At 47.9% G+C, this 16,325-nt stretch overlaps 1 protein-coding gene across 5 annotated transcripts in view; it reads left to right on the top strand.

The window, feature by feature from the left end:
* The first annotated feature begins 4,202 nt into the window (after positions 1 to 4,202).
* The window catches only part of LOC119964605 (alpha-taxilin-like), an 86,979-nt gene continuing 74,856 nt past the window's right edge, over positions 4,203 to 16,325 (top strand). For 2 of the 5 annotated variants that reach the window (XM_038794345.1, XM_038794325.1), the window contains exon 1: positions 4,387 to 4,679. The gene's annotated coding sequence lies outside the window, so the exon portion shown is untranslated. Of the gene's footprint in view, positions 4,348 to 4,386; positions 4,680 to 16,325 lie in introns of those variants that run through there. The other 3 variants (XM_038794315.1, XM_038794308.1, XM_038794336.1) reach the window with 3 other exon arrangements.

A 16,325-nucleotide genomic window follows, 5' to 3' on the forward strand; every position in this document is an offset into this window, starting at 1 on the left:
CCTAACTGCATTTCTTTCGGGACTGAAACCAGGAGCACCTGGAGGAAACCCACGCAGACACAGGGAGAACGTGCAGACTCCGCACAGATAGTGACCCAAGCTGGGAATCGAACCTGGGAGTCTGGAGCTGTGAAGCAACAGTACTACCCATTGTGCTATTGTGCTTTCTTCATCTACATTGCCGGATATCTGAAGCTGATGGGAAGCCTTCAGAGTCTTCTTGTGCGTTGAGTCACCACAGGCTGCAGTTCATCAGGCTAGTCTTTCTGCCGAATTCTTAACTTTGTCACTGCCGCCATTATCTTAAAATCTTCCGGACTCTGGCACCATGTTGTGTTAGGTGTTCGATGTCAAGCAAGGAATCTACCAAATGACTTGTGACTTGTCCAAACCAGGATCTTTATTAAATCACACATGGTAAGATAGCGATATGCTACAGAGCAAGTTATCATGGGGTTTCTTTGTACTCCCCTGGAACAACCCTTTGGCACGACTGTCCTCTTGTACATCTTATAACCATCTGCCGATCACCAGATGTGCTTGCACTTATATCAGAGTGCCTTGTCACATGACCCCTGTCTGGAGAATGCATGGTGGGTCTGTACCGCCACCTGCTGGTTGGAGGTCACACCACCAGCTATCTACAATATTGCTTACAGGCATCTCACCACACACCCAACATACAACTTCCACCTATATGCCGCCACCGAAAGTCCCCAGCCATGATCATGTTGAATGGTGGAGCAGGCTCAAATGGCCTACTCCTCGTGTTTTCTATGTTTCTAATTGTTTTAACCAGTATTACATTCTGCAGTATCAACTAGTTGGTCGCTGGTCCTGGTGGACATCTAGGAATTCTCATCAACTGGTCCATATTAACATTTAAATCTGCCAAGTGGAAATCAGCCAGCACACAGAGTTTCCCACTGCCAAAAGTAAAATAAACTTGATTCCAAAATATATTAAAAATACAATCATAACCAGAGCAGTGATTTGAATGTTTTGATAACTCCCTAGTTTCCCCCCAGTGGCCTAATAGGAAAATTCAATAATTGGTGGTTGATGTCAACATTCAAAGGAAATTGAAACCGAAGATTCATAAGAAACATAATGTGGGTCAGACGGACGGATGGGAGCTCGCAGGTTAGTATGATTTTATATAGCATAAAGTAAAATAGTACAATGGGAAATATTTGCAGGGCTATGAGGAGAGAGCAGACTAGGGAAATTTGAAAAAAGAAGAAAAACTTGCATTCATATAAGGTTTTTCACAATCACCAGATGTCTCAAAATATTTTACAGCCAATGAAGTACTTTAAGAGTTCCCACTGTTGAAATATAGAAATAATGCCTCCCAACTGACACATAACAAACTCCCATCAAGAGTCATGTGATAACCCAGATAATCTATTTTAGTGATGTTGATTGAGGGATAAATATTGGCCAGGAGAGGAGGGAAACACTCCTGCTGTAATAATGCTAATCTATCTTTGCATTCACCCAAGCAGACAGATGAGACCACGTATTTAAAGCTACAACTCCAACAAATCAGTACTCAGTACTGCACCAGATTGTCAGCCTTGATTTTCATGCCCGGGCCCTGGAGTGAGACTCAAATACTTGTGACTCAGCAGCAAAAAGGCTGCCAACTGAGATTTGTGGGGCTGGAATGAAAGACATTTGCCGGGTTATGGGGAATGAGCAGGGCAGTGGGATTAAGGAAATTTATAAATGTAATGACACCACATGGACTTTTTTGAATTCATTCACGGGATGTCAGCATCGCTGGCAAGGCCAGCTTTTATTGCCCATCTCTAATTGCCGTTGTGACAGTGGTGGTGAGCTGCCGCCTAGAACCATTGCAGTTCATCTGGTGTAGTTACACCCATAGTGCTGCTGCGAAGAGAGTTCAAGGATTTTCACCCTGTGACACTAAAAAGATGGTGATTTAGTTCCAAGTCAGGATGGTGTGTAACTTGGAGGGTAACTTGTAGGTGGAGGTATTCCTATGCGTCAGCTGCCCTTGTCCTTCCAGGTGGCAGAGGTCACGGGTTTGCAAAAATTGAGGAAACATTGATGAGTTGCTGCAATGCATCTTGTATACAATACAAACTGCTGCCACTGTGCATCAACGGTGGTGGGAGTGAATCCAGTGTCCTGGATGATGTTGAGCTTCTTGAGTGTTATTGGAGTTGCACTCATACAGGCAAGTGGAGCATATTCCAATCACAGTCCTGACTTGTAGATGGTGGACAGGCTTTGGGAGTCAAGAGGTGAGTTACTTGCTTCAGAATTCCCAGCCTCTAACATGCTCTTGTAGTCACAGTATTTATATGGTTGGCCTAGTTCAGTTTCTGGTCAATGGTAACCCTCAGGTTATTGATAGTGGGGGATTCAGCAAAGCTATCAAATTCTTGCTTGTTGGAGATGGTCATTGCCTGGCACTTATGTGCTGTGAATGTTATAGAATTATAGAACAGTACAGCACAGAACAGGCCCTTCGGCCCTCGATGTTGTGCCGAGCAATGATCACCCTACTCAAACCCACGTATCCACCCTATACCCGTAACCCAACAACCCCCCCTTTAACCTTACTTTTTAGGACACTACGGGCAATTTAGCATGGCCAATCCACCTAACCCGCACATCTTTGGACTGTGGGAGGAAACCGGAGCACCCGGAGGAAACCCACGCACACATGGGGAGGACGTGCAGACTCCGCACAGACAGTGACCCAGCTGGGAATCGAACCTGGGACCCTGGAGCTGTGAAGCATTTATGCTAACCACCATGCTACCGTGCTGCCCCAAATGTCATCCAAGTCTTGCTGCATATTGGTACAGACCTCTTCATTTTACGAGTTGCAAACAGTGCTGAATGTTGTGCAGTCATCAATGAACATCCCCATCAATAAAATATTTTCTAAAAAAAATCAATGAACCTTTGATCTAACGATGGAAGAAAAGTCATTGATTTTTTTTTTTTTTTTAAATTTAGATTACCCAATTATTTTTTCTATTAAGGGGCAATTTAGCGTGGCCAATCCATCTACTCTGCACATTTTTGGGTTGTGGGGGCGAAACCCACGCAGACACGGGGAGAATGTGCAAACTCCACACGGACAGTGACCCAGAGCCGGGATCGAACCTGGGACCTCAGCGCCGTGAGGCGGTTGTGCTAACCACTAGGCCACCGTGCTGCCCCGAAAAGTCATTGATGAAGCAATTGAAGATGGTTGGGCCTAGGACACTACCCTGAGGAACCCCCGCATGCTGTTTTGGGACTGAGATGATTGGCTTCCAACAACCTCAATTATTCCCATTTGCGTTGGGTAGGATGCCAACCAATTTTGCCAGAATTTCTTGATGCCACACTCACAGAATCTCAGAATTGTTATGGTGCAAAGAGGCCACTCAGCCCATCATTACTGCCCCAGCTCTCCAGATGAGCATTATGACTAAGTTCCATCCTCCTGCCTTTTCCCTGTACCCCTTGCACATGATCTCTATTGAAATAATCATCTAAAGCCCTCTCAGATGCTTCGATTGAAACTGGCTCCACTACACTTCCAGACCGTGCATTCCAGTGCTAACCACTGTGTCGCCCCTTATGTAGTGGTCGGTGAAGGCGGCTCACCACCACCTTTCTGAGGGCAGTTTGGGATGGACAGGAAATGCTAGCCTGGTCTGTGACGCTCACATCCCATGAACCTGGAGGATTATGAGGAAATAGCAGAGCGATGGGAATAAGGAAATTTCTAGGGCTATGAGGAAAAAGGAGGGCAATGTGTAGGAGACTTTCATATTGGTAATTGGAGTGCTGTTTCAAAGATCCAGCACAGCCATGATGGGCTGAATGGGCCAACAGTTGTCCTGATAAAGAGTTAAAAAGACTGGAAACTTTAACTCTCTCCAGATGCTGTCAATCCTGCTGAGTTTTTCCAGCATTTCCTGTTGAGTTAGAGCTGCGGCATCCGCAGTATTTTGTTGTCCTTTTAGTGGCCAACATTTGTGTTGTGCGATCCTATGAATTTTTTCAGTAAAAATGAATTTTTCAAATTTAAAACAAACTAAAGCGAAACAATCCGCGAGCTGAAGGAAAATCAATGAATAATTGGGGAAGTTGGAACATGCGCACTGGAGCCCTGCCACGCGGAACTACAATCCCCACAATGCACCCGGGGCGGAAGTTCCAGAGCCGCCTGCGTTGATTTGTCGTTCGGCCTGACGTCAGTGAACGTGCCAACGGAAAGACGCGAGGACACTTCCGGTTAATGTCGGAAAAGATCAGGAATTTTGGGTGAGGAAGGGAGTGGACGGACCGAGTGGCCGCGTCGCTGGAGATCGGGTAAAGAGAGCAGCAATCGGCGCCGCTCCGTGTGTGCCTGTTGTCCGGTGGCCTCGGCCTCCTGGTAGTGCGGCTGGACCCGGGTTATTGGGCCGGGACCGGGTTTGCGCCAGGATCGCATTGGTATCGGGGCCGAGTTTGCGCCGGGATAGGGGCCGGATTTCCGCTGGGATCGCGCCGGGTTTGCGCCGGCTGCTGATCGAACTGAGTTAATGTCTGTTGCGCAATGTCCCCGTCACAATGTCTTGTTCCTGAAAACTTGTGAATTAAAATCGCCGGAGTTTGAGGTTTGTTTGTCCAAACCATCCGGACCCTGAGTTCCCCATTCGCAGGTAAATGTTGCTGAGTTTTAAGGTTAGAATCTTTCCAATTTGACAATCCTGTCGCCCTTTGGTCAGTCAGTGAAGCTGAAAGCCTGTCCTACAATGTGATTAATTAATGTGCTGCTGGACTCGACTCTGTTTCTCTCCACGGAGGCTGCCAGACCAATGAGTTTTTCCAGCATTTTGTTTTTATTTTAAAAAAATATGTTTATTCAGGTGTTTATAAATAAACATCAAACAAAACCATAACCAGGATGATAAAGATAACCAACAGATAACAAAAGGAGAACACACATTAACTCAATAAATAACCAACAACCACGCCCTACCCTCTCTACCATACCTGCCCCACCCTCTCTGCCTCCACTTTTCTAATTAACCCTAATCCTCTCTCCCTCCCCCTGCTGATTTAACTGTCCTGGAAGAAGTCAATGGACTGGTTTCTAGCGCCGCGCGAACCCTTCCATCGACCCGCTTAAGGTGAATTAAATTTTCTCCAATCTAAGGAAATCCTCCACCCAAAAAGATCTGTCTCTGGGCTACCAGAGAGGTGAACGTCAAAATGTCGGTCTCTTTCGTTCCCGGGTCTTCCGACACTCCAAACAGCCAATCCTGGACTCGGAACCATTTTCACCCCCAGTACCTCTGACATCATGTCAGCGAACCCCTGCAACTTCGGGCAGGCCAAAACATGTGAACATGCTTCGCAGGCTCTCGCGCATGATGCCCACACCTATCCTCCACCCCCTCAAAGAGCCTAATCGTTCTAGCCACTGTCATAGGCAACATATGGACTACCGTAAATTGAATGAGACTCAACCTGACATGCGAAGAGGACCTATTCACCCTTCTCAAAGCTTCCTCCCATCCTCCAGCTCTCCCCCTCCCCCAGCTCCTCCTCCCACTTGCACTTAACTGCTCTGGTCGGGGCGCCCTCCCAATCTATCAGTTCTTTATATATCTCTGACACCTTGCCCTCTCCAACCCCTACTTTCAACAGCACCTTGTCCTGCAACCCTGGGTGCGGCAGATCGGGAAAGGATGGCTCATGCTTTCTCACGTAGTTCCTCATGTGTAAGTATCTGAACCCATCTCCCCATGGCAACTTGAACTCCTCCACCAGTTCTTCCAAACTCAGGAAGCTGCCCTCCACAAACAAATCTCTCAATCCCCGCCCTCCGCAAACACTAAAAACATCCATCCAGTTCCCCCACAGATCGGGGCCCAAATTGAGGCCCCATCAAGCCTCAAGTGCTGTCCACACACCCTCAGGGCTGCCACTACCACTGGACTTATGGAGTACCTGGCCGGCGAGAACGGCAAAGGCGCCGTCAACAGCGCTCCCAGACCAGTACCCTTACAAGAGGCTGCCTCCATCCGCTCCCAAACCGACCTCCCCACTACCCACTTCCTTACCATGGTTTTATTTGCCGCCCAATAATAATTCCTTAATTTGGCAAGACCAACCCTCTCGCCTTCCTTCCCCAAGGGGCCTTTCTCGTCCACACAAATCCCAATAGCAATGAGTTAACCTTGAAAAAGGCCCTGGGGATAAAAATCGGCAGGTTCTGGAATGCAAACAAAAACCTTTGAGAGCACAGTCCTCTTTACAGATTGAACCCAGATTGAACCCGCCCCGCCAATGACAACGGAAGCACATCCCACCTTTTAAATTCACCCCTCATTTGCTCCACCAACCGAGCCAGATTCAACTTGTGTTGTTGCTCCCATCCCCGCGCCACCTGAATCACCCAGATACCTAAAGCTCGGCCCCGCCACATTAAATGGTAATTTGCCCAATCTCCTCTCCTGCCCCCTCTCGCCTGAATCGGAAAGACCAAACTCTTACCCATGTTTAGTATGTATCCAAAAAAAATGACCGAATTTCACCAAAATGCCCATGATACCCCCTCTATGCTTTCCAGTGGGTCTGATATATACAACAGCAGGTCGTCCGCATATAGGGACATCCAATGCTCCACCCTGCTTCCGCACAATCCCTCCCCAATCCCAAGACGCTCTAAGCACCACCGCCAAGGCAAAAGCAACGGGGAAAGTGGGCATCTCTGCCTCGTCCCCCTGTACAACCTAAAGTACTCCCAACTAACCCGATTTGTTTTGCCACTCGCCACCGGTGCCCGGTACAGCAGTCGAATCCAATCTACAAACCCCTGTCCAAACCCGAACTGCCCCAGCACCTCCCACAAATAATCCCACTCGACACGATCAAAGGCCTTCTCCGCGTCCATCGCGACCACCACCTCCACATTTTGTCCCTCCAGAGGCATCATTATAGCATTTAGCAGGCACCTGATATTGGTCGACATATGCCTCCCTTTCACAAATCCCGTCTGACCCCCCCCCCACACCCCATCACCTCCAGCACGCAATCGGCGAGGCCAGAATCTTAACCAGCAACTTGGCATCCACATTGAATAGCGGCATTGGACGGTATGACCCACACTGCTCTGGGTCCTTGTCCTTAATTATGCCGCCAAAATAATATTTCACATCAAGCTGGCCAATGGGAGAGTTCTGTGGCATTTGACAGTTCCTTTCCAGTCTGACGACAACCCAAATTAATGCTTCCTTTAAACCTGCTGCTGGCAGCACTTGGCTGGAGAGTGGAGATTTATCATAAAATATCCAGAATACCTGCACACAGTTTCTGAAAGATGGCATCATTGAACTGTGTTTCCCTAATCCACATCAATTATGGCAGAAATCAACCCAGCCTCTTGGTGCTGGAGAGGCCACACAGCCAAGTAAGCTATTGATCATTCCAGCAGAGTGTACACAAGAGCCAAATTATGAAATAGTAGCTCGAATCTTGCTGGAAAGAGACATATCATCAAAGCTTTTTGAACTGCCCTCATCAGGGCAAATGCCAAGAAGTTCAAACAAGCGCAACAATACACAGGGACCCATTTGCTGCAAACAAAAGGGAACATGTTCAAGACTTGCACATTTTGTTTTGAATTACCCAGGATCTCAGGAGCCTATAGTTCCCCATTGGTTGGTAAGTTGGCTGATTGCCATGGAGAAAACAACACCTCAATCAATCAGTATCCTTTTGCCTCTGTATAAATTGTTGCGACCATTTGAAATTTGACAGTCTCGCATCTGTCCTAACGATGCAAGATTAAAAGATTCAACAACACGTCTCTTTTTCAGGAAAAAAAGATGAAATGGTGTCATTTTAATGTAATTTGCTGATGCTATGGGAAATCTTAACCATAGTCTTTCGACTTAAAAGACTTTTGTAAGACAACATTGCAGTGCAGGAAGAGAAGCAACTGCGACATTAGAGAATGGTATTAACACATAGAAACATGAACACAACAAGAGCAGTTATGCAGGGTAAATGGGAGCATCTGCTTTACAAAGTGTGGCTCAGATTAAAATACTACTACTGCAGTTTAACATGTTAAACAAATGCTCATGAAAATGAATCGCTTATTGTCACGAGTAGGCTTCAAATGAAATTACTGTGACAAGCCCCTAGTCGCCACATTCCGGCGCCTGTTTGGGGAGGCTGTTACGGGAATCGAACCGTGCTGCTGGCCTGCTTGGTCTGCTTTCAAAGCCAGCGATTTAGCCCAGTGTGCTAAATAGCCCCTATCTGTTAGACCCATAATGTCAGCAGGCCCAGTTCAATTGAAACCTAACAGGATGACTGTGGCAAACCGTTATAAGCCTAACTTTCTTTCTGCAGCAGTTTTAGAACCATTGAATCCCAACAGTGCAGAGGCAGTCATTCGGCCCATTGAGTCTGTACCAACAAGCAGGTGGCATGTCCTTCTTCAGGATCAGCGATATTGAGGCCTGCGCCAACGTAGGGGAGAGCTCACCCTTCTCCCTCACCTCATTAAATGTCCTCACCAGCAGGTGCCCCAGGTCACCCAAAAACCTTTTCTAAAACTCTACTGGGAAACCGTTCAGACTCGAGGCCTTCCCTGCCTGCTTCGCCCCCATACCCTCTTAGCACCTCCACCAATCCAGTGGGCACTCCCAGCCTCTCGACCAGACTCTCCTCCACCCTGGGAATTCCTGCCCGTCCAAAAAATCCTGCATTCCCTCAGCCGGAGGTTCTGATTCATAAAGCCTCCTCAATCTCCTCAAAACAAAACTCAATCACCTTTACCGGATCCAGAACCACTCCACCCATGCCGTTCACCACCCTGCCAATCTCCCTCACTGCTTCTTGATTTGGTGGGCCAGCATCCTGCTAGCCTTCTCCCTGTACTAATGCACTGCCCCTCTGGTCCTCCGTAACTGCCCCACTGACTGCCTTGTGGACCCAAATCCAAACTCCATCTGGAGCTTCTGCCTCTCCTTCAACAACCCGCTTTCGAGCCCTCAGCCCACCTGCATAATCTTGCCCGCCAACCTTGACATCTCTGCCCACTCCTCCTCCCTGTTAGTCTGAATTGATATAAACTCCCCCCCTGACCACTTCCTTGAGTGCCCCACATAGCGTGGCGGCCGAGACCTCACCTGTATCATTCACTTCCACATACCCACTGATGGTGGCCCTCACCTGCTCACCGACCTCCTCTGCTAACAACCCCACATCCAACCTCCACTGCGGGTGTTGAACCCCCCCCAATCCACTTGTAAGTTCACCCAATGCGTCGCGTGATCTGAGACCACGATCACCGAATATCCCGAGTCCTCCAGCAGCGACTTACTGACCACAAAACAATCAATCCACGAGTAGACCCTATGCACTTGGGAGATGTATGAAAACTCCTTTGCCCTCTGCCTCCAAACCCTCCCCCCATGTGCTCCATAAACCCCTTGAACTCCTTCACCACCAACCAACACCCTCGCCAATCTCAAACTCGACCGGCCCATCCCCGGGTCAATGACTGCGTTAAAGCCCCCCCCCCCCCCCCCACCACCACCACCACCACCATAATCCGGTCCTGGGGTCCGGAATCTTCCCCTACACTCACCTCATAAACTCCACATTATCCCAATTTGGGGCATAAACATCGACTAGGACCACTCCAATTTCCCGCTTGCAAATCCCCCCCGGGTCCGCTACAATATTTCCCACCTCGAACGGCACCCGCTTATTGACCAACACCGCCATCCACACTTCATATCCAACCCCGAATGGAAAACTGGCCCTACCCACCATTTCCTTAGCCTTGTCTGGTTCCCAATCTTCAGATGTGAATCTTGCAAAAAGGCCACATCCGCCTTCAAACTCCTCAGATGGGCAAAAATACACAACCGTTTGACTGGTCCATTCAGCCCCTTCATGTTCCATGTGACGAGCCTCAAACTTCATCTTTTTAAAGAGGGAAGCCTTCACCTGATTAAACCCGGTCGTCATCCCAAGTCCTGGTATACTCGCAGCTCACTCCATTCCCAGGCGCATCTCCTCATCTGCCTCGCCATCTCAGAATCTTCTTATCCAGGAACCGGTGCCCAGGCGGTTCGTTTGCCTGCGGCCTTATTAGCTTGATCAACCTCCAGGGGCCGGCTGAAGGCACCCTCTCCCATTAGCTTCTCCAGCCATGTAAGTGTCAGTGTCCACTCCCTCGCTGCCTTCAGACATCCCTACAATCCTTAATTTGTGCCTCTGGGAGCGGTTCTCCAGGTCCTTCTCCTGCAGCCTCAAACGGGACCTTGGATTCATGTTGCATTACATTCACCCCCCACCATCTGGCCTGGCCTTACGAAATCCTATCAACTGTCCTGGCTTGAGACAATTCACACCTCCTTAACCTGTGATTATCCCTCTCTCCAATTGCTCCGTCTGGACCTGTAAAGACTTAATTACCTGTAAAAACTCTCATTCAAAGTATCGTCTTGCATCTTTGACTTTGTCTATATTTTTTCTGGAACCCACCCCCTCGTTCACCTGAGGAAGGAGCTGTGTTCCGAAAGCTAGTGATTCGAAACAAACCTGTTGGACTTTAACCTGATGTTGTAAGACTTTTTAACTGTGTACTTTTTAGGAACTCGATGATTTTTCATTTATCAAGTCTGCTCCTTCTGCACACATCTATTATTCACCTGTTATGATCGCTATCCATCCAATGTCTTTAGAAAGCCTCTGCGTGTTTCCACGAGTTTAGAAGAGTGAGGAGTGACTTGATTGAAGTATATAAGATCCTGATTAGTGTTAACAGATGGTTGTCGAAAGGATGTTTCCTCTTGTGGGCAAGTCTGGAACTAGACGGCACTGTTTTCAAATTAGGGGTTATCCTTGTAGGACAGAAATTAGGGTAATTTTTTTTTCTTGAGGGTTTTTCAACTTTGAACCTCTATCTCTGAAGTTGGTGGAATAATAATAATCTTTATTATTGTCACAAGTAGGCTTACATTAACACTGCAATGAAGTTACTATGAAAATCCCCTAGTCGCCACACTCTGGCCCTTGTTTGGGTACATTGAGGGAGAATTCAGAATATCCAATTCACCTAACAAGCACGTCGTTCGGGACTTGTGGGAGGAAACGAGAGACCCTGAGGATACGGGGCGAACATGCAGACAGTGCAGTGCCCCAAGCCAGGAATTGAACCCGGGTCCCTGGCGCTATGAAGCACCAGCACTAACCACTATTCTACCCTGCCACCCAAGCTAAATCACTGGATACTTTCAAGGCAGAGGAAGATAAATTCTTGTTCGGCAAGGAAATCGAAGGTTATCAGGGGGTAGATGGGAAAGTAGAACTCGAAACACAAACAGATCAGCTATGATCTTGTTCAATGACAGAGCATGCTCAGGGGGCATAATGGCCTACTTCTACTTTATATGTTCAGATGCATAAATGCTCACAGCCTACCAAATGTAACCACAAGAAACTGAGACAAGAGCAGACCATGCTGTTTGCCCGACCCTTAATGTGATCCTGGCTGATCTTCAATTTTACATTCCTGCCCATTCCCCATATCCCTTGATTCCCCGAGAGACTAAAAATCTGTCTGTTTCAACCTTAAATATATTCAATGATAGAGCAGGAGCAATCCAACTGCCACGCTGCGCCTGAAAAGCAGCTCGCGAAGGCACAGCGTGGCTGTTAGAAGCCAGGAGCCCCCCCCCCCCTCCCGGGATCTACTCGGCTTGCAGCGCCTTGCGAGATCTAACACTATCTCGTAGGCCATGGCGATGTGAATCCTGCCCTATTCTGGGCGGGGTCACATTTTTGCAAATCTGCATATTAAAGCGTGACAGCTAGCCTCGCTTAAATGTGCAAATTCCGAAGTACCTGAGGCTTTGGGATCTATCCCCTTCAGAGACCTCGGGTGAGCGCCGTTCAGCATTGGTCCCCACAACAGGGACCAGACTGAACATCACTCGTGGGGGCTCCCAGGGATTGGAGGTCCCCAGATGCATGTCCTTTGGGAAGGGTGGTACCCTGGTACTGCTGGAGCTACCTGGGCACATTGGCAGTACCACCTGGGGGCCAACCTGGCACTGCCAAGATGCCAGTTGGCAGGGGCACTGCCAGGGCAGTGCCAAGGAGCCAACCTGGCATTTTCGTGTGCTGATGATCGAGCCAGGTGTGCCTTGCGCGTGTATGGGGGTGGGGAGGGTGGGCAGAGACCCCCCCCTCCCCATGGTGGACCCCTTGGGGGAGCTTGAGGCTCAGAGATCGGGACGTCATTTAAAGATGGCATCCCGATCTCGCGCTACACAGGGGTTCCAGCGCGTGGAGCTCCTTGGTGTAGAAAATGGGGGACGCATACCCCGCTAAGGCCCCTTATTTAACGCGAGTGGCGTGCAGTGCTGAGAAAGACGTGGCTAAACTGCTCCCTATGGGACTTTGTTCCCATTGAGTTGAATCGCGTCCAGCACCCATAACCGTCTGGGGGAGAGCCTTCTGATAATTGGCAACCCTTTGTGTGAAGAAAGTTCTTTTCATCAGTCCTCGATGCTTGCTCCCTTGTCCTGAGATTGTGTCCCTATATTGTAGATTCCTAATCAATAAAACGCCAACATGTCTGGCCATTCTCGCATCTCCATGTGTCAACTGTGGCTCACTGTCTTTCCAGCTTCAAATCATTAGTTGGATAGTTTTTAGCCTTTTTTCTTTTAATAAGGCCTTCATATCGGGAGCGGAGCTGAGGTGGAGAAATCTGGAGTGCAATCTGGGAAGTTAAGTGGTATAAAAACTAACCTCTGGGACCTTCGGCCTTCACATAAGAAGCGGAGCTGAGTGGGAGAAATCTGGAGTGCAGCCTGGGAAGGTAAGTGGTATAAATACTTAGCTCTGGGATCTGTGGCCTTCACATCCGGAGTGGTGCTGAGCGGGAGAAATCTGGAGTGCTGTCCAGTAAGGTAAATGGTATAAAAACTAACCTTGGGGATCTGCGGCCTTCATGTCGGGAGCTGAGCAGGAGAAATCCGGAGTACAGTCTGGGAATGTAAGTGGTATAAAACAACTTACCTCAGGGATCTGTGGCCTTCTCGTTGGGAGTGGAGCTGAGTGGGAGAAATCCGGAGTGCAGTCTGGGAAGGTAAGTGGTATAAAACAACTTACCTCAGGGATCTGTGGTCTTCTCGTCGGGAGTGGAGGTTAGCGGGAGAAATCCGGATTGCAGTCTGGGAAGGTGGTATAAAACAACTTACCTCGGGGATCTGTGGTCTTCACATTGGGAGCGGAGCTGAGCGAGAGAAATCCGGAGTGCAGTCGGGGAAGGTAAGTGGTATAAAACAACTTACCTCGGGGATCTGCGGCCTTCACATTGGGAGCGGAGCTGAGCGGGAGAAATCCGGATTGCAGTCTAGGAAGGTAAGTGCTATAAAAACTTAGCTCCGGGACCTGCGGCCTTCACATAAGAAGCGGAGCTGAGCGGGAGAAATCCGGAGTGCAGTCTGGGAAGGTAAGTGGTATAAAACAACTTGCCTCGGGGGTCTGTGGTGTTCACATCGGGAGCAGAGCTGAGACGTGGTCACACCCAAGGTGTAGGCAGACAGATGGGTGACCATTAGAAACTGCAGGCAGTCAGTGCAGGAATCCCCTGTGGCTGTTCCCCTCCCTTACAAGTATGCCGTATTGGATACTGTTGGGGGGAGGGGGTAGCTTAACAAGGGAAAGCAACAGCAGCCAGAACAGTGGCACCACAACTGGCTCTGTTGCTCAGCAGGGGGGGAGCAAAGTGCAGGAGAGCGATAGTTATAGGGGACTCTATAGTAAGGGGCACAGATATGTGCTTCTGTGGATGTGAAAGAGACTCGAGGATGGTATGTTGCCTCCCTGGTCCCAGGACCAGGATATCTCAGAATGGGTAGGGGGCATTCTGAAGGGGGTGGGTGAACAGGCAGAGGTCGTAGTACACATTGGTACTAATGGCATAGGCAGGAAGGGGGACAGGGCCCTGCAGTAGGATTTCAGGGAGTTGGGTAGAAAGTTAAAAGACAGGACTTCTAGAGTTGTAATCTCGGGATTACTCCCGGTGCCACGTGCCAATGAGGCTAGAAATAGGATAGTACAGCTAAACAGGTGGCTAAACAGCTGGTGTAGGAGGGAGGGTTTCAGATATCTGGACCATTGGGATCTCTTCCGGGGATGGTGGGACCTGTACAAGATGGACGGGTTGCATCTAAACTGGAGGGGCACCAATATCCTGGCCGCGAAGTGTGCGAGTGTCATACGGGAGGGTTTAAACTAGGAGATGTGCGAGGTATGTTTTTTTACACAGAGGATAGTGGGTGTCTGGAACTCGCTGCCAGAAGAGGTGGTGGAAGCAGGCACGATAGTGACGTTTGAGGGGCGTCTTGACAAATACATGAATAGGATGGGAATAGAGGGATAGGGACCCCGGCAGTGTAGAAGATTTTAGTTTAGATGGGCAGCGTGTTCTGCACAGGCTTGGAGGGCTGAAGGGCCAGTTCCTGTGCTGTACAGTTCTTTGTTCTTTTATAATCAATCTAGTTGCCAATTTGGTTGAAGTATTTTTGCTAAGTTCTTTTGCCTTTTACACAAGGTGTTTGATAAAATATTTTTTCAAATTTAGTTCCTGGTTTGGAATATTTGTTTAATATACAGTTTTGAGAGTTTGTAGTAAGATTTTAATACTTTATTTCATTTGAAAGGTTTTCTTTCCTATATCTCTATCTCCTAGTGTATGCACCGACTTGCGATGCATACGGATTGCTGCATAGCTGGCAGAGGAAACTAATAGGAGGGGGTCAAAGGGATTCTGAAAGTGTCCTGAACTGCAAAAACAAATCTTGAAAAGTTGATTTTTATCACCTGAACACTGACTGTATTACAGTTTAGAAATAGCCAATTTTTAAGCATTATTATTTTATTTATCTCATAATGCGTTTTCTGAAGACAGTGGTTTATGCTGTCATATAATTCCAAGAGCAACATGAAAGTGAAAATTGCTTATTGTCACAATAGGCTTCAAATGAAGTTACTGTGAAAATCCCCTAGTCGCCACATTCCTGCGCCTGTTCGGGGAGACTGGTACGGGAATTGAAACGCGCTGCAGGCCTGCCTTGGTCTGCTTTCAAAGCCAGCTCTTTAGCCCTGTGCTAAACCAGCCCCTGATATGCTTTTATAAACCATAAAAATGTATTTTTGCGGCAAGATTAGGGTTGCATTGATTAGAAATATTTACAATATATTCAAGTAATAGTCGATCTTCTGTATAAGTTGATCCCTGACTTTTGACCGAATAAACCCAACACTTTCCGGTTGCAAGCTGCTTGTCGACTCTCTCCCTCTTGGAAACATACAAAGCAGTTGAAGATTTGGTCGTGTGCAGGTTGCAACAAAGTGAATGAGGAGAGCCAAAGTCAATGAATACTAGTCACTTAGATCTGCACTTTAAGCAGAGAAAACATTAATTCCATAGATGGGTGGGGCTCTATCTCTTTGGATTTTGTGAAGGAAACAGCTGTAAAATTTGCACTAGCTTATAGCTAGTCTAATAAATCCATAGTGTTCCTCATAGAGCCTTGTGGCATAAATCAGTCAGCTGGGCTAGCTTGGAAAACTGGGAAGGCAATTGGATGTCTGCCAGCAACCTAAACAAAATGTGGAGGGTCATGTAGTCGACAAGCTAAGGATCCCCATAGACACAAAATACGTGCAGATGTAGGTCATTCAGCCCTTTGAGACTGCTCTGCCATTCAATATAATCATGGCTGATCCTCTAACTCAACACCACACTCCTGTGCTTTTCTCATGCCCCTTGATGCCTTCAGAGTCTTGAAATCTACCTATTTCCTTCTTAGATATATTGACATGGCCTTTCTGTGGTAGAGAATTCCACAGGGTCACCATCCTTTCTCTTCGTCTCAGTCCTAAGTGCCGAATCCTGAGTCTATTTCCACTTGTTCTAGACCCCCATCCAGAGGAAACAACATCTGACCAGCCTTGTCAGAATTCCAAATGCTTGTTAGACCGCCCTTAATTCTTCTAAAGTCAAGTGAATATTGGCCCAGTCAACCTAATCTCTCCTCATGTGACAATCCTGCCAATCCAAGAATCAGTCTGATGAACCTTCGCTGCATTATCTTCTATGGCAAGTATACCCTTTCTAAGATAAGGAGACCAGAACTACACACAGTACTCCAGGTGTGGTCTCACCATGGCCCTGTACAGCTGCAGTAAGATCTTAATTTATTTTGTTAGCCATGGTTGTGCCACTTTTCTTGTTGTGCTTTTGCGCCAGAAAGGAA

Source organism: Scyliorhinus canicula, chromosome 1, assembly GCF_902713615.1.
Source record: "Scyliorhinus canicula chromosome 1, sScyCan1.1, whole genome shotgun sequence".
Taxonomy (NCBI): domain Eukaryota; kingdom Metazoa; phylum Chordata; class Chondrichthyes; order Carcharhiniformes; family Scyliorhinidae; genus Scyliorhinus; species Scyliorhinus canicula.